At 40.2% G+C, this 26,185-nt stretch overlaps 2 protein-coding genes across 7 annotated transcripts in view; one reads left to right on the top strand and one right to left on the bottom strand.

Annotated features, from left to right (window-relative positions):
* Positions 1-6,239, bottom strand: part of MFSD14B (major facilitator superfamily domain containing 14B) — a 157,819-nt gene extending 151,580 nt beyond the window's left edge. Inside the window, exons 1-2 of one of the 2 annotated variants that reach the window (XM_039361401.1) lie at positions 6,048-6,239; positions 1,008-1,358 (exon numbers count right to left, since the gene is read on the bottom strand). The gene's annotated coding sequence lies outside the window, so the exon portion shown is untranslated. The remainder of the gene's footprint in view (positions 1-1,007; positions 1,359-6,047) is intronic. The other variant, XM_039361402.1, reaches the window with a different exon arrangement.
* Positions 6,240-6,449: 210 nt separating this feature from the next.
* SPIN1 (spindlin 1) overlaps positions 6,450-26,185 on the top strand; it is a 56,164-nt gene continuing 36,428 nt past the window's right edge. For 4 of the 5 annotated variants that reach the window (XM_039361409.1, XM_039361415.1, XM_039361416.1 and 1 more), the window contains exons 1-2: positions 6,450-6,687; positions 13,414-13,476. The gene's annotated coding sequence lies outside the window, so the exon portion shown is untranslated. The remainder of the gene's footprint in view (positions 6,688-13,413; positions 13,477-26,185) is intronic. The other variant, XM_039361410.1, reaches the window with a different exon arrangement.

Below are 26,185 nucleotides of genomic sequence, written 5' to 3'. Positions count from 1 at the left end.
TAGTCTGTAAGGTCTTGATAAATTGTTTGGTCAAGGTACTTTCAATATTTTCTTTAAAGAAAAAAATTCTACCTTACAGAGAAATGTTGGATAGTATTTGGACAATCATCATAGAAAATGTGGGCCTTGACTGAGAAACTACCCATGTTTAAGCAGAAACTAATTTGCAAACAAGAATATTTACTAGATGATTTATGATTGGCTTAATGAGTCATGTTAAAATCATCTGTTTGCAAACACCAGTAATGAGAGGGATCATAACAGAAAGAACAGGATGATATTCCATTTTAAATCAACATCTTTGAATCAAAGAAGGGCATAGAATGGTTGGGTAAACATAAAAAATAAAAGCCTATGAACCAAAACTAAAACACTCATTTTAATGGAAATATTATAGAATATTGTTATCTGAGGGTAGCATTCCAGATATCAGAAGGATTCCCTTCCAAACAGGGAGTAAAACTGTAGTAATGTGTAGATGTGGATTAATTGGAAATTGCTGCTTAGGGCCCAACACATTATGCAACTGAATAGTATAACGAGCAGGAAAGAGGCTAATTCAGCCCTTCACTGAGCTCTCAACTTCTTTTGAATTACATCCTAGCTGATAACCCTATCAGCTTTCATTTTGATGGAAATGAAGGCCTCACTGGCCTTCATTATTTTAACATTTACTTTATTTTAGATCAGTAATTTAACAATGTTTTGAGTAGGGGTGATTAGACAGGAATTGCAAGTTTATAAATCTGTTTTTTTAAGTATGTAACCTGTAACTGAAAAATTGTCACAGAACGAAAGTAACGATTATGAGTTATATGTTGCTAATGTGATTGATGCATGTGATCATGAGGAGGGTGAACTCTAGTCCACATAATGGTGCACGAGGGAAAAGCTCTGGATGTTAGTGTCCAATTAGACATTGGGCATAATAAAATGGTTTGGATTAGAGATGTGCTTTGTGCCAGATGGTCTATTGCAAGTCTGCTAACATATCACTGGTAACTTACCTGTCATGCAGACTCACGAAGATAAAGAATCCTGGGATGGCAGCAATAGGAACTTCTCTCCAGCGGTTACAGGAGTGCTTCTGCGCTGCGGGGCAGCCTTGGCTTGGAAGAGGTCCACTAGGGCTGTAGCTCCTTCCTGTGGTGCCAGCTTCCCAGGTTGGATCACCCTGGTCTTTGGCTAAGCCCCTGCCAGTGATGCCTCCTTGGTGGCTGGAGTGCCTGCCTGCGCTCCGACAGCCTGAGTCCCATTGTGGCTAGCAGCGATTTCAATTTTCTCCTCCATCTCAAGTCTTCGCCGAGTCTTTACCACTTGCCCAAAAGTGAGTGGGTAGGCAGTTGGAGCCCAGCACTCTGAGAAAATAAAGTTTTATGAGACTTGGTTTAATGTCATGGTTCTGACAGAGACAAATAAAGCAGAACTCCGAGGCTAGGAAATTCCTCAAAGAACATGTTTATTAGTTACAAAGTATCGGCACGTCAAAAGTGAAACCAAGTCTGAAAACACACATAACAATTCCCCAATACAAAGTTAAGAAATCTCTCCTCTAAAGCTATGCAAGCAACTACATTCCCCAATACATCATCTTGGTGGGCTTTGAATGGAAATGCCCAGCCAGCAGTCTCGGCAGCAGCTGATGACCTTGGTTCCCATAGGACAGGGGTAGGCAACCCAAAACACTCAAAGAGCCACTTGGACACGTTTCCCACCGAAACAAAACACTGGGAGCCGCAAAACCCTTTTGATATCTAAAATGAAGATAACACTGCATATATCCTTTTTTACCTTTAATGTGTGTGTGTGTGTGTGTGTGTGTGTGTGTGTGTGTGTGTGTGTATAAAATAAAGATAAAAAAGGATATATGCAGCGTTATCTTCATTTTAGATGTCAAAAGGGTCTGTCACTTTCCTCTCTTTCTCTCTCTCTTTCTTTCTTTCCTTTCTCTTTCCTCTAATTTTCTCTCTTTCTTTCCTCTTTCTCTTTCCTTTCTTTCTCTTCTTTCTTTCCTCTTTTCTCTCTTTCTCTTCTTTCTCTTTTCTCAATCTTTTTTCTTTCCTCTTTTTTCTCTTTCCTCTCCCCTTCTTTCTTCTTTCTCTCTTTCCTCTCTCTCCCTTTCCTTTCTCTTTCCTCTTTCTCTCTTTCCTCTTTCTCTTTCTCCGTTCTCTTTCCTCTCTCCCTTCTCTTTCTCTTTTCTTTCTCTTTCCTCTAACTTTCTCTCTTTCTTCTTTCTCTTCTTTCTCTTTCCTCTCTTTTTTCTCTTTCTCTTTCTCTCATTTCTCTTTCTCTTTCTTCTTTCTTTCTCTTTCCTCTTTCCCTTTTCTCAATCTTTTTTCTCTTTCGTCTTTTTCTCTTTCCTCTCCCCCTTTCTCTTTCCTCCCCCTTTCTCTCTCTCCCTCTTTCCTCTTTTTCTCTTTCCTCTCCCCTTTCTTTCCTCTCTCTTCTCTTTCCCCTCTTTCTCTCTCCTCTTCCTCTTTCCTTTTCCCCTTTCTCTCTCCTCTTTCTTTCCTCTCTTTCTCTTTCCTCTTTCTCTTTCTTTTTCCTCTTTCTCTCTTTCCTCTCTTTCTCTTTCCTCTTTCTTTCCTCTAACCTTCTCTCTTTCCTCTCTTTTTCTCTTCTCTTCCTTTCCTCTTTCTCTTTTTCCTCTCTCTCTCTTTCTCTCTCTCCTTCTCCCTCCAGGTGAAGAGAGAGAGCAAAAGGCAGACTGCGCAAACAGATGGGGAGGAGGAGCAGCCGCGCCCCCCCCCACATCCTCAGCCGAATGGGCAGGGAGGGGAGTAGGATGGGAGGCAGCAGATCCCAGCCACCCCCCCCCGCCGCATCCTCAGCTGAACGGGCAGGGAGGGGAAGCAGGACGGGAGGCAGTGGCTCCGGTGGCGACCACTGCAGCATGGTCGGGTTCCCTGCTGCCCCCGGCCCGGCCCCCGCCACATCCTCAGCCACTTCGCTGTTGCAAGAGGAGGGCACCAAGGCCGGGTGCACCATGAGCGGCTGCGCCGGCAATGGGGAGTGCTGCCACAGGGATGAGGGGGGGTCCTGATTGCCACCAGCCCTGCTGGCCTCACAGCCCAAGGTCTCATCCTGCAGCACCGAGGGTGGCGGTGGCGGCAGCTGCCTGAAAGCAGCCAAGGAAGGCGTCACCAATGGGGCCGGGCAGTGGAGAGCCCTGTGGCAGTCAGGTGAGCTTCATGCCTGACTGCCAGCCCGCCCAGCCTGGGGAGACACGTGGCTGGCTGGGCTTTCCAGGGAGCGCTGCCATTGCCAGCCGCTGGCCCAGCCATGACTGCCGCCCGGTCCGGCTTGGGGAGACACGTGGCCGGCTTGGCTTCCCGGGGTGCAATGCCCTCGCTGGCCGCCTCACCGGCTATGACTGCCGCCCAGCCCGGGGCGACATGTGGCTGGCTTGGCTGCCCTGGGACGGCCCAGGAAGCGATGCCCCAGCTGAAACTGCCGTCTGGAACAAGTAAGCCGGGAGGGCACCACCTGCCCTGCGGCCGCTTCGCAGCAGTGCTCCCTGGACTCAGAGCACCCTCCCTCCCCCCGCCACTGACCCTCTTGTCTCCGGCTCTGCTGCTGCTTGGCCAATGGTCACGCCAGCTGGGCATCGGAGGGGCTGCTCTCCCTCGGGGCCGCACTTTGTGGAATGGCTGGCTTGCTCAGCGGAGGCTCAGGTGGGCCACTCCCAGAGGGGATCTTGGGGCTTCCCTGCACGGCTCCCCAGCCACGTGCACCTCAGATGGGGCCAGCCTGGGAAAGGGACTTCCTGGTTGCCCTTCTCCCAGGGGGTGGGGCACCCAGGCGCAGGGCCAATCAGGAGCCCTGCGAGGGGGCAAGTCCGAGAGAGAGAGAGAGAGAGAGAAAGAGAGAGAGAGAGAAAATGCCTCTCTCTTTCCTTGTCTGTCTCTGACAATGGTGGGGGGAGGCTCCGGATCCGCAGGGGATGGCTCAAAGAGCCGCATGCGGCTCCCGAGCTGCAGGTTGCCGACCCGTGCCATAGGACAAAAGATATTTTGACTAGCGAAGCACCTGGCAATCCCCCTCCCCCCTTCAATGTGTCAACCGAAAATGAATATGGAAAATGGCCACAGCCATGCTCATTTTCAAAGCTGACAGTCCTACTTTAAGCAGCTATCAATGAAAACCTCCTACAGGACTAAGTTAAGGGTTTGCCATTAGCTGTTTTTTATCAATTCTACAAGCACAGTTAGCTATAAACATGTACACATTTCTTCTAAGTTATTATTACTTAAAGTGTGATCAAAGCACCGCTGAGGGTCCCCAAGACCCTCTCAGGGGTTTGCAAAAACAAAATTATTTGTGGCCTATGTTGAAAAATAATGCAATATTAAAATCATGAGATGTGGTAGCGGCAACCAATATGCCAATTTTAATTGTTAATACAGTAAATATTGATACGTATTACACAAAAAAACCCAAAAGCTTTTTAGGGGTCCTCTACAATTTTGAAAAATGAAAAAGGGTCCTGGGATAAAATAGTTTTAAGAAGCACATTACACTAGCGTCCTTTTTCCTAGAAAGCTAGCAATAATAATGGTTTAAACAATTGTCTTTCATGGTGATTTTCTGCCAGATGGCCCCAAAAATAGAAATACGAGGAAACCCAAATACTAAAGCAAGAGCATTATAAAAGCATTTCATGTGATAAATTACTGACATACTTTAGATACGGCAGTAGCTGCCACAAAGATGTGTGTGTGTGTGTGTGTGTGTGTGTGTGTTAAAAAAGCAAGAAGATAGTTGCAGCATATGGGCTGAACTTCCACCCTTTTGTATGTTCATGTCACATTGTTGCACATGCAAAAGGAATGAGATTTAGCTGTGCTGCTCCAGCTACTGTGTTGCATGCCTTGACTTCCTCTGCAGATACTGATGGATAAAGAGTCGATGATATGTGAGACCTAGGGCAATTGCCAACTTCTTTGGAAAAGCTCTGTGAATAAAGTGCAATTAATTTTAGAGAAACTGAATAAATTATGGAGCAGGAGTTGAGCTGAATGAGATTTCTGAAGTTCACCAGAATTGACCAATTCACCACCAAGATGGATTTTAAAAAAGATACAGTAAACTTCACAGTCTTATCTACATTGCTTCCTTAGCAGCAGTAGACAAAATAGTTTCCTATTGCCTTCTTCAATGATGTTTATTAACTTCCCAAACTAACCAATTGCTTTGATATTCTGTGGAAGTCTCTTATCCAAGGACTAAACTGGCCAATCCTGCTTAGTTTCCAAATCTAAATACAGCAAAGTTGGCCAGCTGCTGCCACCTGCTGAGAATAAACCCTTTATTTGTATTTTTGAAGCTACAGCTTGTTACAAAAGTTACAATTTTTTAGTCTGTGAAGTGTTTTAAAAAATAAAATAATAAGAGCCACTTTTCTCTTTTCCAGAGGAAGCTTCTTCCCAACACCTGTTTACAATTATTGTCAATTTATTTCAGCTGAAGAGTATGCAGGGCTAATCTGTTTGGGTGTGAATAAAATATACTTAGTTGGATCATCTGGTTTTACTTTCAATGAATTTTAAATCCATATTTGTTATTTCTGTTTTCATAGGAATTTACCTAAGCAATGTTTACATGCATCTTACAGGCTTGCATCCCATATCTTTCAAGAGCTTAGCAACACACAGAAGGACGTCTTGACTAAGAGTACAGTCTGGTTCTGTCCATCAAACAAAAAGTAGCAGCTGCAAAGGGTTTGCTTTGTTGCCAAAAATAATAGTCAACTCTGGGATTCAAAGGAAGCCCATTTGTGCCACATCTGTGAGCCAGAGTTGTTTATTGATACTAGTTGGTACTGTGGGCTTTACCTGCAACACTTTTCAGTCCCAAAGTAGGGAGTTGGAATAAATTCTTACGGTAGTGCTTTCATCAGCCCCCTCAAACGCCAACTTTTGCACACATTCATTTCATACTCTGCACAAGAGCTTTGGCATCTGCGCTGAAAATGCGTGACCCTGCAGAAATCATGATGTACTTCAGCTTTCTACGGGAAATGTAGGGTATCACTTAAACACAGGTACCTGGGATTGGATAACACGGACCTTCTTCGCTGCCTGAAAATAAGATCTAGAAGAAGGGCGTCCAACACCAAGGTAGCCGCGTGGACTGCTCCGGGGTGCCAGAGGACCGCCTCCCCCAAGGGCACCCCAGCCTAAGCCCAGCGCCGCGGAAGCCGTCCAGCCCGGCAGCTTCCCCGGCCAGAGCCAGCCGAGCGGTGGGCTTCCCGGATCGGGGTAGGAGGGAGGTGAGCGAGCTCGAGGCGCTTCTCTCCTGTCGCAGTTCAAGGGAGGCATTGCGCCTGCGCGCCGCAAAACGGAGGAGGGCGGGGTCGCGTGTTTGGAGCGGCTCATTATTTGGCAGGAAGGTGCGGAGGCCTCTCTCCTGGCAGCAGCTCCAGCGCAGGCAGAGGGGAGGCTCCCAATGTGGCAAGAGAGAGGAGGGCTAAACAGCGGCGGCGAAGGAGGGGGCCAAGCGAGACAAGAGGAGCCGCAGCAGCCGCCGCCGAGGAGCTGAGCGGCCTGGACGGGCGAACGGGGGTGGCGAAGCCTCTGCAGCTCTGGCCCCACCGCCTACGCCACCCCCCCGCCGGGCACCTCACGCCTGCCCGGGCGAAGGCGGAGGCGGCGGAGGAAGCCGCGAAGGACGAGACTCCGGCAGCAGGTGAGAGAAGGCGAGCGCGGAGGAGAAGGGAGGGGGGAAGCGGGAGTTGCCGCGCCGCCCTTGGCTCGGCCAGTCAATACCGGCCACAACCGGAGGGTGGCGCTGTGGGGGAGGCGCCGCTCCCCTCCCCTCTCCTGGGGTTGGAGTTATTTATTATTCATTCGCGGCGGGCCTGGGCTGCCGCTCCTCCTCCCTCCGCTTCTCCCTCGCCCCCTCCCTCCCGGAAGCTGTTTCCCCGAAGAAAGCGGGAGCGGAGCCAGAGGGGAGCCCTCGGCAACCTGGTGGGGAGCGGAGCAGACCCTCCGCCCCCTCCCCTTGCACGGCTCTCTAATTGCTCCTCCTTTGGGGGAGGCGCCAGCCCTGGCTTTGGTCTCCCCCCCCCACCCCCAGGTCGCTTCAGCGTTCTCTGGTTCCTCCCCGCTATTGTGTGCCAGGCGGGGGCCCCTCGAGGGGCGCCCGGATTCCCCGCTTCTACCCTCCCCCGAAAAACCGTGGGAATGGTCTCCCTCTTGCCCGCGGGGAGGGGGCGGACGGAAAAGGCTGCTTCGGGCGGCGTGTGTGTGTGTGTGTGTGTGTTTGTGTGTGTGAGCGAAGTGGTGGCTGGGAGAATGCGCTCCCCCTCCCCCCCTTTTCCACTCCCCGAGTAAGGGAGCTGAATCGCCGTGTCAGGAAGCAGCAGACATTTCCACAGTTCCTCACACTGCGGCTGTATGTGTGTGAGTGTGTCTGTCAGGCTTTGCTGAGTTCCTTTGTCTGCTGTGGCTGCCTTGTCTCTCCTCCCTTCGCTCTTTTCTTTCTGCCTTTCTCCCTTCCTTCCTGGTCGCTCTTCCTCCCCCTCCTTTCTTCCCCTCCCTTCTTTTCCTTCACAGACTCCATGAGCTGCCGCAGCTGCAGGTTTGTAAATACTGGGGATGGACAGGCACATACATGCTTATGCACACACAAGCAAAACATGGCTGACACGGCTCCCCCCCCCAAAAAAAAATTCCTTCTCCGTATCTGCATCTTACTCTTTGTATCCTTTGCTTTTATCTTCTCTTTTATTTCCCCTCCCCTTCTTCCCCCCCCCCGTCAAAGAGGAAAGGACAACCGTTCTTCCCCCCCCCCATGTGTGTTTTTTGTGTGGTTGCTTATCAGGCGTAAGGATTTTTCCACTGAAGCTTTTTCTCCCTTTCGGTTGGTGTGTAAAAGTATGTTGAACTGGAAGCCCATCAGATTCTGGGAGCTTAAAGAGGCCTGGGGGAGGGGTGAGTGGGGCGACCTCTGCCGAGAAGCTGGGCTGGAATGTGTGTATCTGTTTTCCTAGGTATGGGGGAAGGGAGACCAATGCACCAAAATGTTAGTGATGATTAAATGGGTGTTATGTTAGCAAAATGCTCAGGGCTATTCCATTTCTTGCAGGTGGGAGGGATAGGCCTCCTTATCTTATAAAAGGCAATATGCATAAGGCATTTTAAAACAGCTATGGGTTTTTAAAAAAAGATTCCCCTCTTAATGGTGTAGGTGTTACTGTCTTATGTTGTGAAAAACAAAACTTTGAACTGCCAGTAGTTAGTTCTAAAATAATTTACAACCCTTCTGGCTCTGGCCTGAAATAGGGGCCTGTAACAAAGAATTGTGCTAGGTCCACATATCTGAGTCTTCACCATTCTGTATTTCACACAGTACCTAAAGTTTTATCAAACTGCTTTGCCCCTTGCCTCAAGTGAAAACAGCACCCCCTTCTGGCTTCCACAAAACTTATAGAACAGTTTTGAGCCAATTCTTTAATAAATCTTCTGTCTCTCCCTCTTCCCATCCCTGTTCTTAGCCAACTTTTTTGGGGGGAGAGGGGGCGGGAGATAATGAAATGACCTTGAGTATAATTGCTGTTTAGTTTTAAAGGATGACTGTGCAGGGATTCATTTTGTTCTTCCCATGGGAAATTGTGACTGATAAAAACTGTTTTGCTGTTTGTATGGATCTTTCTCAATCTCTACTGTAATAGAATAAGTTTTATACTTTTATTTTATTCAATTTTGCATAAATGATTCATAAAATGAATATTTTTTAATAAAAAGATTATAACCATTAGGAACTTACTGTTTTATGTAGTGATTTATAAATTAACTTCAAAATTATGAGACTTTTTAACTCTTTTAGGAATTTAAGCTTTGATTCTGTTACAAGTGATATATTTTTTAAAATCAGGAGCTTAAGTAGAATGTATTATATCATTTTATAAGATTTTCAAAGCAATATATGTTACAAAATATTTCAAAGTGGACAGACAGTATAATGGGATTATCTAAAATGAAGTAGGGCCTTTACTTTTTCCCCCATCTTCAGTATTTTTGATAAAACTATCAATTAATTGAAGATCACAACTGATGTATTGTGCTCCATTTTTTGGAAGATTGTTTATCATATTTCCTTTTAATAAAAAGCCTCATATTTTCTAAAATTATAGAGTGAAGAATAACATTAAAATAGAAAGTTTATAAAATAAAATTTCATTGTAAACATCACTGCAGATGAAAAACAGAATTTCATCTAACATGGTTGTAGTGATACATGATTTGCAATTTGTAATTTGATTTAAGGATTACTCTGTAATGGACTGCTTTCTGTTTCTGTAAAGATTGTATATTTTAAGAAGCTGTGACTTATGAAAATATAAATATTTACTATTTATGAGTTAAGGGAGACAGCAGAAGAATAGATTTAAAATTATAAAGCTTAGGTGGGTGTGTGCTGTTTCTTCAGCTTCAGCAGTTGGGCTCAATTGAGAACCAGGCTAAAATATTTGCTCAGTAACTATTCTGATATTTTTAGTGACATTTAAATCATTGTAAGAAATGAGACTAATTAGGAGCTTGCACTGTTGCTTTTTGTAAATTTTATTAGTGACTATATTCTTGTCTAGCAATTTTGAGGTGCTGTTATAGAAGTTGCATTTGTCTCAATAATATAAACAAAGGTGAATATGAACATGAAGCAATTTGCATTTAACTATTAAGAAGATATGTTGGGCTGGCTGGGAGTGCAGTTTTAAACTGTTTTCTTCCTACAGGTTCTGTTAAAACTACCGTTTAGGTATCACTGTGCATAAATTTCCCCCACCATCTTAAGTCAACATTTTGCTTTAATAAGTTAGCCCAATAATATTCCATTATCCCATTTCTATTAACTATACTATTTAAATTAATAAATTAATGAAATAACTTCCAAGATTTACAGTGTTTAATATAATCCTAAGGCAAGTTTAAAACTTTTTCCTGTTCTGCTGCCTGGCTATACCCTAAATTTAAAGTGACTAAATATGTACCTACTATATATCTACAATCTACTACAGTGATTCTCAACCTTTCTAATGCCGTGACCCCATAATACAGTTCCCCATGTTGTGGTGACCCCCAAGTGGGTGTGGCCACCAATAAGAGGGAGTAGGACAGCTAGGGAAAAGGGAAAAAAATGGCGGACAGCATGGTTTGGTGACCCCCATGAAATGGTCATTCAACCACAAATGGGGTCCCGACCCACAGGTTGAGAACCACTGATCTACTACTTGCTCACTTGAAGCCCAATGAGGCTTACAGGGCAGAGTCAGGAGTGCCATAATACTAGGAGGAGCCCTTTCATGGAAAGGCATATTGAGGGAACAGACACATTTGCTTACCCCCCCCCAAAAAAAACCAGATTAACATTTTTTAAAGAAACAGGTATTAATCACTACAAAGCCACAACAGCTTACCTTTCACTTTGATATGCTCTGATAGTAGCATTGTTTATTAATTGAGATTGTTTCATGCAATCATGAGCCAATTTATTGTTTTCACTAGGCCTCAAAATTATCTAAATGAGTAAGAAGCAATGGTTTCCTTGGAAAAGGTAGTTGGCATGGCAAAGATTTTTGTTTCCTATGAATGATATGAATCAGCTCTGGGATATTTTCAATTTATATAATTTATATACAACGTATCGTAACAGTAAAAGTTGTAGTCTCTTCTTGAATAGAAGACAGCATCTTTTAAGACCTCAAGAGTCTAATCTCTAGTTTAATGCGTTATTCATGGTGTTTCAGGCATGGTGTTTTTAACTGCTTATTATTACTTAGGTCTATATTGCTGTCATAATTTCCTGCTACCTTATTTTCACACTTACCCACATGCTAGACAAAACTAGCTTTAAAGAATGTTAAACAAAGCCTTGGCTGAGTTGAAACATATTACAGTGTGTTCCTTTTGTTCTCAATTCATCCTGATAAGTTACTAACAGCATTACAATTGTCAGATTTCATGGCTCTCAGTAAAAGATATCTCAGTCACCCTCAGTAAAGTTCACCTCTTGGATGTTCTTTTCCTTCAATGAGGTGATGGGGATAGGGTATAATCAGTGATAACAGGAAAATGAGGACATTAAGGCTCTTGACAAAAAGATCACAAGACAATTTCTAGATCCTGGGTCCACACTCCTGAAATCAGATGTAATGAACTGTGAGAATAACCTTGGGTGATAGAAGGAATAGCTTCAAGTAGGCAATAGTCTGATAAGAGAAATCTGAGTCCAAAGGAGGGATGATGATGGAGAAAATGGAGAAACTAATGACTTTCCTTAATTCTGTGGAAAGTAAAGGCAGGGGACTGGGGACATGCTTTCAGATTTGTAATATTTTGTTATTGTAACCATACAGTAAATGTAGTCTTAGTACTCAGAGCCTTGGTTTGCTGTCTGAACTACCTCAAAGGGCTGATACCAATCAACAAACAGTTCCAAGAGTCATTTTTTATTTCCCCTTTTTAATAAACCCTAATTCTTGAAAAGATATGCAGCTGATCCTCAGCTTAGAACAGTTCATTTAGTTACCATTAGAGTTAAAACATCACTGAAAAAGTGACGACCATTTTTCACAGTTACAACCTTTGCAGCATCCCCATGATCATGTGATCAAAATTCAGATGCTTGATAACTGGTTCATACTTATGACCGTTGCTGTGTCCTGGGGTCATATGATCACCTTTTGCGATCTTGACAAGCAAAGTCAATGGGAAAGCCAGATTGACTTGACAACCAGGTTACTAACTTGCCACTTAACTGTGGCAAGAATTATCGTAAAAAGGGGCAAAACTCACTTAAACTCTCACTTACAACTGAAATTTTGGGCTGAGTTGTGATCGTAAGTTGAGGACTACCAGTAATTGTGTCACTAAATAATGAAAACCAGTGAGAACAATTTACAGACATGTTCAAAATCACTACTGTTTATATAGAAGGGAAGAATGGACCTCTAGACTGTCGGGGAATTGCCTCTTAATATAGGATTATCAGACTTATTTTTTTCTACAAAACCATAACATGATTTTGATATTTTTTTTTATTTTTCTTACAACCCCAGAACTCTCCCCTTCCAATTCCATGCATATTTAGATCCCTTTATTATGCTAAGTTGCTGTTTGGAAGAAAAATGATAAAATCTTAAAAGTGCTTTACCTAGCTAGGTCAACTACTTGAGCTGTTGAAAAGTAGATGAAAAAGTTGTCCTTGTACAATATCAAAATTGTTTAGTTTAAGAATAATGATGGAAGAAGAAAGGAAATCATAGAGTGATTTTTATTTTGGATCATCCATCCCTATTAGAGGGTAAGGATGTGTTGTAATGTTAAATTGCATACTTTATCGTATACTGTATACCAACTGTTGATTTAGTAACGCAAACAGTATTTGTGCTTGGCACACTGCTGGAAGTCAGATCCCCAAAGCTATTTTCCTTCACTGTCTAAACCAGGGGTGTCAAACTCGCAATGTCACATGACGTATCGCAATGTATTGTGACTTTTTTTCCATTGCTGGCAATGGGGCGGGCGCAGTTTTGCCATGACGCATCATCCAGCCCACAGGCCAGCAGTTTGACACCCCTGGTCTAAACAATGAATTTTTATAGGGGCGATTTGCTACATAAAAGTTAATGGATCTAACTTTTTAAAAGATATATCAGATTGTTGTGTTTAAGACTTCGAAATGAAAAAGAGATGGACATGATTTGGTCACCCATTCTTCTGTAATGACAGCTTGCAAGCTTGATTGGCTTGCAGACTATGGAATGAGATCAGATTAAACACATACTAGATAATCCAAAAGTGGTTTTTCAAAAATAGTTTTCCTGGAGCACACTAATATACTTTCAGGGCTGCAGTAACATTTGTGTTTGCTTGTAAGACAGGGCAAGGGATCTTAAGGCTATTTTTTTGAAAGAGCATGCTAAATACTATTTTTTTAACCAAATAGCACCTAGATAACCTGAGGAACTAATGCAATTGTATACTTTTTTTCTACAGTATTTTTCAAAGCGAGGACTTCAATTGATTTGGGAGTGTATCACATTTTGTTAATGTTCCTGGCAAAAACTACATTTAATTTCATTTTATAGAATAAACCTCAAAAGCAGTTGTTGCATATTTATTCAATCATTTTTATCATATGAAACAATATTATTGGAAAGCTTTGAAGGGGCCCTGGGAAAGTAGAGGAATGAGTAACATTAACAAGGAATTTGACCATTTCCTTCATGTAAGTTGTCATGTAAACATTTCAGTAACATTTAGACCAAAACCATTTCTCACCTAATATATTATAAGCATTAGATAAAAAGGAGCATCAAGTTGACATATTTGATGGGATGGGTTGATTGATCCAATGGCATTCATACATAATAGCATTGGGATTAAACAATAAATATTTTCATTATAGGTCAGAAAAGGGAAACAAATTCCAGGCTGTCCATCTAATGGAGGTCAATAAGTGTTTTTTTAAGTAAGTAAAATGCTATTATTAATTTTCTTAACTAAGCTTTAAAATTTGGAAAATTGTTACATTCCAACTTAAGTGTGATGCACTATGGTGGTTCTGCTTTGACTAGATGCATAAGGAAAACCAGTCTAAAGGGAGAGACCAAGACAATATGAAATTTTGGTACTTTGGTTGAACAGCCATAGTATAAGATCTCAGTGATACTCTTTAATACCTAGTATCACCCTATAAATTCAGATTCATAAATCAGAGTTTGACACTCTTACTCAAAGTACATGAATAGGGCTAACAGGTACTTAAAGTGAATTTTGCTTAGGAAATATTCCCCCTAGTAGAAATTAAATAGATAAAAGTCTCGTTTTGCCAAATTCTTTTTCTCTAACAACTTTGCCAGTGTGAGTCATGACTGTCGGTAGAGGCATCTCTGCAGATGAGACAGATGATGACCACTGTGAAGAACAAAAGACTAGCAAATAGACATGTCCTTCTGATCTCTCGGAAATTGCCCGTGAGTGCTCTGCATGGCAGCTCCTAGTGAGAAGACCCTGAAACAGTGGTGGATTTGAGCACAAGCTTCCAAGGGAGACCCCCTCTTGGCTTTCAGCAGCAGCAGCAGCAGCAAAGCCTTTCATAAGGACATTAGACGCTCTCTAATCACCTTTAGAAATGCTCAATTTAACCATTTTGCTAGAGATAAATTTCAAAATAGAAGTTTAATTTGATGCCTTTTGAATTTTATCTTCTTTGGACTTACGATTTTTAAATAGAATTTAAAATGATATATAGTTGTCACAAAAAAGGGTTTTGATTTAAGAATTACATATATTGGACCCAAGTATTTGGAATATTAGTTATTTTTGCTTTAAGATTTGAAAAACAAGTATAGAATTAAATAATATACTTGTGGGAAATGATTAAAATGGAATTAAACTCATATTGGGAACTGAGTCTTGATGAAAATTGCAAATGGACAGTAGAAGAAACTAGAGAAGCAGGCAGAAAAAGGTTAAAATAGCTAAGCCAGCTATAACTTTTTTCTTATTTTAAAATGTTTTTTAATATATGGACTGAACTATTAATAATGTCTCAGAATGGATGTAGATTTTAATGGATACATTTTGAAGATGATAAGAAAAAATTGTAAAAAAAAATTACCTGACATAGACAGTACGGAATCCAAAGACATGGAACACAACAAAATTACCAAAACAAGAATATATAAAAACAAAAGATTTGGACATGGAATAGCTGTAACAAAAAATCCTGGATGATAGTTCTTTATGGGATTTACAAAATAGGCTGGTTGAAAGTTTCAAAATCTTTTGAATACTAAAGAATAGTGAAAGATCAAATCCTGTGATATCATAATGACTTAAAGGTCCAAGTTGTGCAGAACAAGAAGGAATATAAAGGTAGATGGACTGTTTGACCAAGAATAAGTATTTAATATTTCTTGTAAGTTTTGGACTTTTTGCTGAACTAGGATTGAAAAGATGATGATGGTGTTTTTTTGTTTTTGTAATTTTAAAAGTATGTTAAAACTACTGTATATTAGCTTATGCTTTGTGTGATGAAGATGTTGAAAGCCAGTTTTTTATTAATGTCTTTGTTGCATTTTTCTTTTAAAGGTGGTCCCTGGGTTAAGAACATCCAACATACTAATAACTCCTACTTATGAACAGGTTGCCTATTGCTAAAATCAACAGTGTTCTTCCATGAGTGATGAACTGCTGAAAGTGTGCAGTGTTTTGATGAACTGCTAAAGCAATTTGATTTTAATATGCAGTCCGTTTTCAGCAGTTCATGAAAGGAAGGAGAATTCAGTCTGCCATTTTTAGTAATAGTCTGTTCATAGTTATGAGTTCCAACTTACATAAAAATTCAATTTAAAGACAGACTTAGGAGTGGAACTCATTCTTAACCCAAGGACTGTCTGTATTTTTTCTTTTTTTCTGCAGCTTCTGAATTTTGATTGTTCTTTTTTTTCTTCTAGTTCAGTTTGTATTCATTTTTACTACATGCATTAAAAACCTCAATAAAATTATTAACAAAAAAAACCTCTTTGCCAGTGTGTTATAATGGTGAAGTTGCTAGACTTGCACTGGAGCAGGGGTAGGCAACCTTGGCTCTTTTATGACTCATGGACTTCAACTCCCAGAATTCCTGAGCCAGCATAGCTGTCTCAGGAATTCTGGGAGTTGAAGTCCATGAGTCATAAAAGAGCTAAGATTGTCTACCCCTGCACTGGGGAGACTGTCAACCACAGAAGTTCAATGCATTACCTGGCACTAGGTGCTTTGACTCAGCCCAATCTATCTCACAGGGAAGTTGTGAGGAATATATATATTCACGAAGCTGAAAACACCAGCCTGAAGATGACGAACGTCGAAACGTCGCCAAGACACTTCCAATTTTACACGGGAGAAAACCCGAATAACCAAAGACCTACATACAAACACCCGCGAAAACCTCAGAAAACATATATATATATATATATGTGTGTGTGTGTGTGTGTGTGTATACACACACACACACATATATATATATATAAACACAGCCTTGAACTCCTCAAATAAAAAGGGGCACACAAATTTTAATAAATAGTGTTTTGGATCTTCAAAATTTTCTGCATGAAATTTTAGAAGCTTGAGGAAAATGAATAAATATATCTTTTCTAATTCCATTATTGTGAGACAAAATCATTACTGCATTATGCATTTTGCTTTAGGGAGGGAGGAAGTTTAAGAGAATGGGAATCTCAATTAATGCAGTGAGAATTGAGGATGCTCAATTGCTATAGATTGGTGTAAGAGAAAACAGTACCAGATGGGAGAATAAAATCAAATAAATTGTTTTAAAGGACTTGACTGGCTCACTGAAATAAACTTTCTCCACAACAGGGAACTGAACTCTTGTCCAATAATTCTCTTGAGCCAGAAATTTTGAAATTATTCTGCAGCTTTCTGTATGAGCATAGAGACTTGACACTGTAGTCTTTTCTGACTTTGATAGGCCTGTTAGTCACATGCATGCATGTTATTGAAATAATAATGCATAACGTATAGGCATGAGTGTGTGAATGAGGTATGCAGTCAGTTCAGTACACACAGAGCAGTATCTCTCTACTAGATAAAAGCTGGGTGATGATGATATTTGCCAGCAGTAGTATCTAAACCAGTGGTTCTCAACCTTTTTAATGCCGCGACCCCAACCAGTCGTAAGTCAAGGACTACCCAACCGGTCGTAAGTCGAAGACTTTCCCTGCCCGGGAGCGCTGGGCATGCATGGTGCCGCCCCCTGCACTGGCTGAGGCGTAGCTGGGAAGCGGCAGAGATGGTGCAGGCCGACCACTGGCTGGGCCACCAGCTGGGCCAGCCCAAGGGAGGTAAAGCACCCGCCGGGCCCCACGCGCACCAGCAACCCTCCCTGCGCCCGCTGGCCTCCCACCCCTGGCCCTCTTTTACTTACATTTTTAGTAGTTGCTCAGCAGGGAGGGGTGGAAATTTCCAGGCAGCTCGCCTTCGCTGCAGACAACTTGCAGCACCGTTTGCAGAATGGGACTTTTGGCGGGCTCAGCAGGGCAGAGACAGCCTGGACAATTCCTATTGGCTTTTGAAAGCCAATAGAATTAGACTCTATTCAAGAGTCTATTCTATTGGCTTTCAAAAACCAATAGAATAAAAGGGAGTAGCACAGCTAAGGAAAAGGGGGGAAAATGATGGACTGTGTTGTTTGGCGACCCCCGTGAAATGGTCATTCGACCCCAAATGGGGTCTCGACCCACAGGTTGAGAACCACTGATCTAAACAATTCCAGTAAGAACTGTGGTTTCTACCTGCTTCACACTTTGCAACAATTCTGCTTGGCTTCCTAAGGGAGGCTAAGCAGGAATGAAGGTTCTACATAATAGTTTATATATGATTTGCATGTGAGTTCTATTCATCTACAAAGACTGTTGGGAAACTTGTAAAATAATTTGGTATTCTGCCTCTTGGGCAGACCACACTAAACCGGCTTGTTTTCAACTATAACAACGTTAACACATTTATATTTGATCTAATCATCCTTTGTTATTCATTTTTCATTTCTCATTTTTGACCTTTACCCAAACTCCCAAATTAGGAACTAAGTGTAAAAGTTACATGCATTTGCTCAATGTTGATATTCTCAAGACGTGATAGCAAGTTGACTTTATTGATTACTACTATAAATATAGCTGCTCAGAGTTGCCTTGAACTGTGAGATGAGCAGCACATAAATTAAATGATAATCTTGTTCTAACATTATAAAACTCAGTTTATAAATTAAACTTGACATTGCTAAATTATGCATTCCTGTGGCAAAGAAACTCATGAAAGCAGCAATAACTGGTTGGACTTGATCCCTTTAATCAAGGTATCAGTCTGAAAGGGATACTTAGGCAATAACTCATTCAAAACATGTTTGCCCCAAAAGTGCATAGCCATAGAACATGTATTGATAAGGGTGTATCTGAGTGTACCCCTCCCCCTTTTGTTAACCCCATGCATGCAGTGGCTGTGCTGCAGTCAATTTAAAAATAATAGTTATGATCAGCATTATACATGCACAAGAAAAATGATTCCTCTTTCTGGTGAGCAGAACTTGTTTCTGAAAAAGAATATTGGAAGGTTCTGTTTTCTATTCGGTTAACTGCCAGCACAGATAATATAGAGGTACATATATATTCTGTTTTGAAATTAGTAGAAATAATGACATGCAAAAAAGACTGGGTAAGAGATTAAAATTATCTTAGTTGGATAAAAGGTAATCTAGCATGGATATGTGTATATGATATTTCTAAAACTAAAAATCTAACAGACATCTAGACATCAGAAAAGTTGGAAAGGATGCCATGTTAAAGATAGCATAATGACAAAAGAATAGCTTCATTGACAGACAATGCAGAAGGATTTTATGTTATATGTATCTTAACCAGCAAGTCTTTGAGTAGCCAAGTACAAGGGCAAACAAAAATAGAACTTTTATAGAACCAAATCAAAATATCCCAAGAGAAACTGAAAATGGATGCAGATAAAACTACCAAATCTAAAGGATGAAATCTTAGCTAGGATAGAAGAAAGCCAAGAGCAAAGGACTGAGAACGGGGAAGAAGTTGTATAATATCAAATGAGGTGCAAATTGAATTGTGATATATTTGAAATATAGTTCATTTATTATTATTTTTTAAAAATGAGTTTCTGTAAACCTGGACTTTATTCCGTGATTAGTAACTTGAATTATTAGCAGGTAGTGTTTTGCTTTCTATAAAGTGTACTTAATTCTTTTTGCCAAAGAATAAACAAAAGGGAAATCGCTATATAAGTAGTCTTTGACTTATGATCATAATTGAGCCCGCAATTTCAGTCATAACTTGTGTCAGTGATAAAACATGTCTTCATGTGACCACACCCAATTTTACAACCACCTATTTTTGCGGTGCTTGTTAAAAGGACACCACCGTCATTAAGTAAACCCACTTGCTAGGGGGCATTTCCACCAGAAATTAGAATAAATGCCAGTTTCTGGCAAAACATGTTGTAAATTGCACTTACATGACTGGGACATGGAAATGGCTGCAAATGCAGGCTGGTTGCCAAGTGCCCAAAATGCAGTCATGTGGCAGAGTGGGGGGCAGCTGTCAGAACTTTGAATCTGGATCATAGGTAGTTTTTATAGAGTCCATCGTAATTTCAAGTGGTTGCTAAATGACCGGTCATAAGTCAAGGACTACCTATACTGCACAAGATATTGACTCAAGTTTTTCTTTTGGCAAGAGTGCAGCATTGCCTAGAACCAAAATCTATCATGGTAAAATGTTACTATCTCATTTTACCTAAGTCTGTTGTAATATTTTCCTATCTGATGTCTTTTTAAAGTCTGATTATGTGATTCATCCTTTATATATTATATTCTCAGATGTTTTGTCTTTGAAATAACTGGTCTCTAATTTGCCTAAAGGCTCATTAAAATTTATTTCTAGAATGTTTGAATCTTGAACTAATACATATGTTTTAGCTAAGTTGTCAAACTTTGAAATATAGTTAACAATAGGCATCCCGCATATGAAATTAATAGGTGAAATGAAAGGATTTTCCCTGATAGAGGAGTGCTTCAATTTTGCGTATCTGAACAGCAATCTAACTTGTGTTATTATCTAAAAATTATTACAAATATTTTCAAAAAGGTATATCTGCCCTCCTTCCTTCAACATGTAAGATAGAATAATGAATCGGTGAGAGTTGAATTAGTTTTTTTTCTTTCCATATATGCTCATGTGGTTTTTCTTGCTTCAAAATCACCCTTCTTTATTTTTTTTTACTTGTAAATTTGACTTGCAGATTGCAAAAAGTAATCACATGAACCTGAGACACAACAACCGTCATAAATACATGCCAGTTACCAAGCATTCAGATTTTGATCAGGTGACCACAGGGATGCTACAATAGTTGTAAATGTGAAAAATATTAATAAATCAAATACAAATTATTTCTGAAGATACATTTGGTTGGTTATATAGACTGCCTGAAGTCAAGAAAATAAATCTTACAAAGAGTGACAACCAACTGAGAGAAAACATCCTGTGATGCCTAGTTTCAATTAATGTAGAGCTAGAAAGGAAAGACAATAAATGCTGGATGCAAAAGTTATCAATTATGTCTTTCTTAAATAGGAGATCCCCAGAAAACTCTGCACACAGATCTCAGAAATTAATAAAAATTGCTCAGAAGTATATTTAATAGTGTTTAACCCAAGAATATTTTACAATTGGAGGAAATTATATACAGTAGAACCTCATCGTTAGTTGGTTGACAAGTACCAAACAAACTTACTACATGACCCTTTGTTTTGGCTGGGAAGGACTTCCTGTCTGTCCCTTTTCCTATGTCAGCAACTTTTCCAGCATGGCCAACTTTCTGTCAGCCTCCCCTGTTTCCTTTTTTCAGTGACCTTCCTAGCATGGCTGACTTCGTTCTCCACAGATATCCCTTCTTCCTATTGCAGGGCATCAAGTATTAAATAAAAAAGTATCGATACATTTTTACTTCAAAATGCGTCGAGTACCAAATTCGATGACTTTTGAAGCAGTCATGTACTGTAGTCATGGACAAAGATAATTCGAGATAGTACTATCTGCCAAGCATGAGAATAAATTAAGTAAATAATTAAATTAGAAAAATATAGAAACAGTTATACGGAAGCCATTTTGACTAACAGAAAAAGATAATTCATTCCTTTTCTTTGGGTCTCAAAACTGGTAATTATTTTGCCAAGCTTTTTTGTAGATGTACACTAGTAATTTGGTTAGGTAAGTACAGTATTGTGATAGTCTAATCTACCATTGTGAACTCAATATATTTAGGTTTTTTTAATCTGTAACAAATATAACAATATACCTCATTGTATTTTGCTATGATACAAAGATACTTTATTAGCTGGATTTTATTGGCATATCCTCATGTTGTCATCTCATCTCTTTTACAGCCAGTTGCTGAAGCAGCCTAGAACTGCCTTTAATTGTTCAGTGTGAAAGTGGACTTTTTCTTTAGACATGGAACTTCTTCCATGGATAATCTAGGATGCTTAGGATTGAGTGGGGGAATGATTCCATCTAGAATAGCAGTCTGCTAAATTCTAAAAGGATAGCAAATGTGTAGAAATGCCACTTCACCTGAGGTTGCTGGACATAGAAAGATCAGAAAATTTGTCTATTTTTTGTTTTTTCCTTGGTCTATCAAAATCCGAGATCAATAGATCTGCTAGTCATGTGTGTGTATGTGTGTGTGTGTTTTGGGGAAATGGTAAAGTGGGAAAAACATACCCCAAAAAAGAGAGAAAATCACATGGAATGTGGATCAGGAGAGAAAAGAGGTGATTTGCCTCACTAAAAATGATTTATGGGAGAAACTAATTTCAGGAAAAAGAAAGATAGATTCAGAGGCAAAACTGCACTGGTTCAGTTTTCTCTGGTATTTCAAATCTTTTCCGAATGCTCAAGCACACTTCTTTGAGTGGTGTGCTTTTGTGTGTTTCAGATAATGTATATTGATCTATTTCTGATACAAGTATTCTTTGAAATAATTCATTGCCAAATACAACACCATGAGGGCATGATGAGCTTCTAGGATTGGACATGAGGACCTGTCCAAAGTGTTTTATCGGCTATCAAAGCAATTGGAAGAGAGATGCTTGTATCTCATTTTTCTACCAGAAATTGTTTAGGTAAATTTTTTAGCTTCAAAGGAAATTGTAGATACAACATAGGTGTGTCCAACATTTTGGCTTGTCTGGGCTTCATTGTGTGAAGAGGAATTTCTTGGGCCACAGACTTGGGCCAATTTTTTTTATTTTTTTATGTTAAAAGTTTACAATCTTGTGGAACCACATTGCTAGGGTTTGGTGGGTTGGTCATGCCATATACAGATAAAAAAATTTATATAGTATTCCAGTGAGATTCTCAGTGATAAAATGCATGTTCAGATACAAAAAGAGAATGACATTCTTTGGACCATTGTATGACTGCTGAAGAATGATAATTCTCCTAGCCTTGTAATGTCAGCATTTTGCAATCATAAGAATCTACCATATCCATTATCATTGTCCTATGATTAATTCTGATGCCTTTATTACAAAAGGTATTTTAAACAGTTTTTTAAGAACAAAATTTATATGCAAGATAGCATCATGCCAAAAGAGATCCTTTGTAGCAGGAGAATACAACTTTTTTTTCTTAGAAAGTCTTGGAATCTTATGTTCTTAGAATTATGACTTATAAATTTTAAATGGTTTTGATTGGCATGGATGAAAAATCTTTATGGTAGACTTGTAATGTATACTCTGTTAATCTCTAAATCAAGTTTGTATATATTTTTCTATGTTCTTTTTATTCTTCCAGTCCTGTCCAAAAACTGTTCCTTTTCTGATCTGCTTCTCATTTAATTTTGTTTTGATCTTTTTTCAGTGCATGAGTGGGTCTGAATTAGTGCTCTATAGTGTGTATGTGCATGAGAGAGACTGTTGTATTTGCTGTAATGATAAAGCATCCAATGCTTAATTTCCAGATAAAGAGCACATTTTATGCAATAGTTCACTGTAGATATTTTCGTGATAATTTGGAGGCTGTGTGTTGTCTTCATTAATTACTATGATCTCTAATATAGTTGTATGGGAATATTTTTTAAAAAAATTGCATTGACACTACCCTGCTGATATTTTTTCCAAGATTAATGTTCTAGAAAGTCTACCATTCCTGTTATTTTAATCCCATTTTGCCAAATGTTTTATGTTTTCTCAATGATTCAATTAGAATTGAATCTCAGTTTATTAATCTCTTTATATTACCTGGAAACCTTGACTTTGAATAGAATCTTAGCTGCCAAACTTCAATGCCATCACATGTTGAATAATATCAAACAGTAACCATTATGGACTTCAATATTTCATATTAATTTCATATTAAGAATGTTGGCCCTGATAGTTCACAATTTTGTTTACACACTCACATCAGAATAGACTAGCTCTTGATACTTAGTTCCAAGTGTCTCAATACTCATTTTATGGAATTAACAGGTTTCATCTCTTTTCTTAACAACAGTTACAAACTAGTTTCTGTGAAACTGTGTTATAAAAGTACTATATTTGCCTTTGTTTTCTGGAGCACTGAAGTCTTTTGCTAGGAGGGGTTACATTAAATGAGCATTGTAACTTTATATTATTCTGAAGTATTCACTACTCATCTTGCATTCCTCACATTTGAAATTTCTTTTAATACTTTGTTGCAAGCTTTTACTATTACTTATAAATGCTGGTGGTCCTTGACTTACGACCACAATTGAGCCCAAAATTTCCATTGCTACACAAAACAGTGTTAAGTGAGTTTTGCCCCATTTTATGACCTTCCTTGTCACAGTTGTTAAGTGAATCACAACAATTGTTAGTAACACAGTTGTCAAGTGAATCTGGCTTCCCCATTGACTTTGCTTGTCAGAATATCGGAAAAAGGGATCACATGAACCTGAGACACTGCAATCATTACAAATACATGTCAGTTATCAAGCTTTCAAATTTTGATCAGATGACCACAGGGATGCTACAATAGTTGTAAGTGTGAAAAATTATCATAAGTCACTTTTTTTACTGCTGTTGTAACTTCAGACTGTTACTAAATGAATGGTTGTAAGTCAAGGACTACAATTTTTGTATTTCTGGTGTATTGTATTAGTAAGGGAGATGCCCCATTCTTTTGGTACATATAATTGTTGACAATATTTCTTTTGCATGTTCTACAATAATTTTCCTGCATTATATTGTCTATTCAGTGAACTCTATCCTAAGCCAAATTATAATGAAGTACGATAAAACAACATTATTAAAGTTTACATTCTTAGTATATGGAAAGGAGAATTTGTTGCATAAACAGAATGATTTTTAAATAAATTTCTTCATGCTGCAATCTATATTTTAATTACAAAGCTAACTATGTCTATTTTAACTATATTTCAGATGTGATTGAAACACTGCTGTGAAGTGATTCTGCAGTAGTAGTGACTAATGATGACATTAAAGTTCATACAGATACAGTCAGCAAATCTTGTAGTATAGTAGGTACATTAATTTAGTGCAGTTTGCGTACCTATTGTAGTATTCTGTATGCATACAATGCGAACAATAAATGTAATTAACGTTAATAGCTTTATTTGTACTTAAGTAATTATTTAACAGCATTAAATTGCTACATTATAACAACAGCTACAGCTTTTACTTAAAGATGAGAATTCTAGCAGCAGTTTGAGGAACTGAACTGAGCTGTGAAGGTGTATGGTTTGTCACAGTATATTTTATGGATTGTTACGAGCCACTTAGAGTCATTGTATGAGATAAATGGCCAAATAAATCCTGTAAATAAAACAAGCAAATAAACACAAATCTCTAATCAGAAGATCCTTAATAAAAACTGACAATGACATAGCAACATTAATTAACCTGAAGGTCCTGCATATAACACATGCTCCTTTTCAGCAGCTTCCAAACAGAGTTCTTACAATGCTACTTTACGTAGCACTAACCTTTCACGGTTTTGCTCATTACTGCATTTTGTAGTCTTGTCTTTTATGGAAGAAATATAAACTTTACTAAAATATTCCCAAATGTGCTCTTTTTATGGTTTTTATTATTAAGTTCTAATCAACAGACTAAAGCATGGTTTAATGACCATAGAGATAGTCTCTGCTCCAGTGGTTTGGGCCCTAGCACTGCATGGTGGGGTGAACTCCCGTCTCTTGCTCAGCTTCTGCCCACCTAGCAGATTGAAAGCATGTTCTCCAGCACTGGAGATGGATAATCCACGCAGTGGGTTGAGACTGTATTCCTGGCCAATCAGATCAGTCAGCCAAAGTTGCCACGCCCCGTCTTGGACCATGATCCTTTAGTCTTGACTGATCTGGCCATGCAGAGACATCTACAACTTTTGGCTCCTGGGCAGGTATAGTTCCTTTCCATTAGGGGGGATTTTTTCTAGTAGCTGAAATTGCTTAGTTTAAAAGTTAATTAGAGATAATTTAATTCAATTTAATTGACCACTCAAAAATTTCCTTGCTAAATTGTAAAACTCAGGAAGTCAGATTCCTACAGGGGAAACCACCCCCACTTAAAAGGGGGAAATCCCTAACTCCCCTCCCTAACCAACCCCAGCCACCTTCCAGCAGCCGGCAGCCGCCTTAAACAAACGGGGAGGCTCGGGCAACCCCTCGCGTTTAAAACAAACAAAAAAAAAAGACAGAAAGGCAAGCAGTTAGCGAGGGAAGCGGAGGACAAAGGGGACGCATGCTGGGAGGGAGATTGATTAAGGGAAACAGCTGGCGTGCGAAGGAGCAGTCTTTTCACTCCAGGCTGCTCAGGATTTTTTAAACGAGGCGCCATTGTCTGCACAGCTGGAAGCACGCGCAGCTCTTTGTTACAACCGCACGTGGCATAGGCAGCCTTGTTAACACATGCGCAGTAGTTTCCTGGCAGCGGCGGCCATATTTTTTGTCCAAACAGGCGAGTTAAAGTTCCTTAAGAAAGCTAGGTTCAGCCGCTGGAGTGAATTAATAGGCAAGCAGTACTGGGGTACTAAAGCATCTATTATTCATTCAGAGACATTCAAATCAGACACATAGCTACTGGTTCCAGGACTTGGTGTCTTCTACCTAAAGTAAATAAGAACCTTTCATAACTAACTGTGTTTAGTTGCCTTTGGCTCCTTCCAGACTTCGGGTCCCCCATTAGTGGCCCGTACGCCTCTGGATTTAGTGGTGGGTTCCAGGCATCCCCAGTCGCGTGCCTGTCCTTACCCACCATAGTCAAGCCGGGTTCCAGGCATTCCCATTAGCGTGCCTGTTCTTATCCGTGCACAGTGACTAACTCTGACAATTTGGCAGAGTCTGCTCCTGAGTTCCAGACGCCCCCAGTAGTGCGCCTGTCCTTACTCAAAGTTGGAGCTCTCCTACTACCTGGGTCCCCCCTATCGCGGCCCAGCGTTAGTGGAGAATGGAGGAAGCAATCATTCCCTCCACTGGAGCCCCACCTTCATCCTCTGGAGCACCTGCTTCAGAGGATTCGGAATCCTCTGCAGCCCCTAGAAAGGCTGCAAGGAAGTCATCAAAGAAGGCTGACAAACAGGCAATCAGAAGACACCAAGCCCTAGAAAAAGAGT

The sequence above is a fragment of the Crotalus tigris genome, unplaced genomic scaffold (genome assembly GCF_016545835.1).
Source record: "Crotalus tigris isolate CLP2741 ecotype Arizona unplaced genomic scaffold, ASM1654583v1 scf7180000019264.1261149, whole genome shotgun sequence".
Lineage (NCBI taxonomy): Eukaryota > Metazoa > Chordata > Lepidosauria > Squamata > Viperidae > Crotalus > Crotalus tigris.
This window is presented reverse-complemented; position numbering and strand designations above follow the sequence as displayed.